The 2,466-nt window shown below is 47.3% G+C and overlaps 1 protein-coding gene across 1 annotated transcript in view; it reads left to right on the top strand.

Moving 5' to 3' along the window:
• LOC103617494 (protocadherin gamma-A4-like) overlaps positions 1-2,466 on the top strand; it is a 20,001-nt gene that overhangs the window by 15,033 nt on the left and 2,502 nt on the right.

The following is a 2,466-nucleotide window of genomic DNA, read 5'->3' as shown; positions in this document are numbered from 1 at the left end:
CGCCGCCTTCCCGGCCGACTTCTGCGAGGGCACCTTGCCCTACTCCTACAACCTGTGCGTGGCGGCGCCGGCGCGCGCCGTGCCCGAGGCCGCTTGGCCGCCGCCGCCGGTGCCCATCCTGTCTGCGGAGGAGCTTCTGGGCGGGGATTCCTGCGAGAAGCCGAGCCCGAGCAGCAGCAGCGCCGTCGTGGGAGAGCCGCCCGCCGATCCCGACGCACCGCAGGTCTGTAAAGCCGCACGCTCCATCCCTCTCTTGAGTCTTTCATAGTTATTGTTCTCCTTTTCCCTGGGTTTCCCCGGTTAGTGTGAATGAGGATTGTTGGTCCTTTTCTCCGGGAAATAAGGGCACTCCCTGCAAGAGCGCTGAGTTAGCAATGCCTCTGCTTGGTTCTGTCGTGCTCACAGGTTCATATTCACCTAAGAGGTGTTGTCTACAACTCTTTTACTGACCAAAAGAGTATTCGGTATTAACTGTGAACACAAATCCTTACTGTGTAGAAAGAGATCTTCTGATTCCTCATGACTATGTCGGGAAAGAAGGACTGATACTTCTTGTTGCAGATTTTTCCTTCCTGGTCGATTTGACCTGAAACAATGTGTTTGGGTCTCCTTAATAACTGGACACAAACTCATTCGTTTATGTTTTTTCATTTTTGGACTACCTCTGGCTCCCTGAATGGAAAAGGGACAGGTTTTCGTCCCCGAGTGAAAGTAGATGGTGTGTCCAGGTCTATATGTCTTCTTCTAACAATTAATGGAGGCTTCAGAGGTCCTACAGTATTTTATTGAAAAATAAATTGTCCCAATAACATGAATATGCAAGAATTAAAACAATACCACCAAGCTTCCATCTTGATTTAGAAGAAAAGGAGAGACCTTTCCTGGAACTACAGAGTGAGTTGGTCAAATATAAATTTATATAAACTATAGGAACATCATAAATTATAGAAGCATTGGTGAGTGTGTTCGTTAAGCACTGAAGTACAGAACGAGCTATCTGCATTCCATACACAGCAAGCAGCGAGTAGCAGCACTTCTATGCTCTTTGGTAATCAACAGGACCAGGGAATGGTCTGCACAGTTTTGGGGGTTGGTTGTTCTTTTCTTTGTTTCGGTTCTCTTTGTTAGTTTGTTTTTTGGAGAGGGTTTCATGGAGGTGGTTTTTTTCCTTGTTGTTTTGGATTGAGATTTTCCATTGGTGGTGGTTTGGTTGTTTTTTTTCTACCATACTGGGCAGTAGTTCCCTCTTTTAACTGTACTTGGCCTTTTTCTTTTCCCCAAAAGAGGTGACTGGGCCTGGTAGATCATGTTGATAATGGAATACTGAACAGAAGGATTCAGTTTCTAAGCTATCTCAGCCAAAGTTGTCGTGTCTCTCTCTTGAACATTTTAAAGTGGAAGGGAATCATGACAGCGATTACACACTCAAATAAGTTTTATTTACACTTCTAGAAACGATCCACATAGTTTAGGGTATGCGGCTGTAGTTATGTATTACTCTAACTACTCCAGTTCATAAATACTCTTGAGAACAGATGACCCTCAGGAAAACAGGCATATAAGAAAAATTGGGAGCAAAGGAAAGCTTCTCTCTGTCTGCAGTCAGCCTGCTCACCTGTAGGCCACAGCAGAAGTACCTGTTTTACTTCTTGCTGTGCTCGAAAAACCAACTTTCCTGCAGTTTGAAGGGAGCCAGAGTATTAATGCTGCCTTCGCTCACCTTTAAATATCTATTCTCAGACAATGATAGTCGTGTAGTTAATTTAGACCGTGTGTTGTATGAATTGAAATATTTTTTTTAAAGTTCCATCTGTTTCGGTTAACGATTAGCTCTTTGTTCTCCGTGGTGCGGAGGGGTGTGTCTCATTAGATAACCTATCACAGATCTGGTTTTCTTTTGTTATGCTTGTATCAGTCGTTCAAGCGCGACGGCTAAAAGTACGTAGTGTTAGAAAACTATGAATAAAATAACAACAACAACAAATTTAAACCAAACCAAGCAAAAGAAAACCAAACATTTAACTTGACATATATTGACAATAGCAAGGATTTTTCCAGGGCGGTAGAAGTATCAAACCCAAGGGAAGGGTCTGCCTTCACATCGGTGGAGTTCTGCAGATCGGCAGGAGAAAAACCGAGGAAGGAGAGCGCGCTACATGGGATTCGAAGTCGGTGTCGTCCCCGTGATCTGCCATGGGAGAGGCAGGGCGGGCATTGCTCGGCAGCGCTCGGTGCCTGCAGTGCCGACAGGAGGCTGCGGGCGCCGCTGTTGACCGAGAGGAGCGAGAGGAAGCTCGGAAAGCTACCGGCAGCCCCGCCCGCTGCGGACCCGCTCGCTCCAGTGGATCGCTGGATTCCGGGCTGGGCGGGCAGGCATTCTGCGATCATCCCTGTTGTGAGGAGCAGTGCTGCTCAGAGGTGCAGGGGGCAGCGGTTGCGGCGGGGAGCGGAGAGGCGGGTGCGGAG

The sequence above is a fragment of the Corvus brachyrhynchos genome, unplaced genomic scaffold (assembly GCF_000691975.1).
Source record: "Corvus brachyrhynchos isolate BGI_N302 unplaced genomic scaffold, ASM69197v1 scaffold1696, whole genome shotgun sequence".
In the NCBI taxonomy this organism is placed as follows: domain Eukaryota; kingdom Metazoa; phylum Chordata; class Aves; order Passeriformes; family Corvidae; genus Corvus; species Corvus brachyrhynchos.
This window is presented reverse-complemented; position numbering and strand designations above follow the sequence as displayed.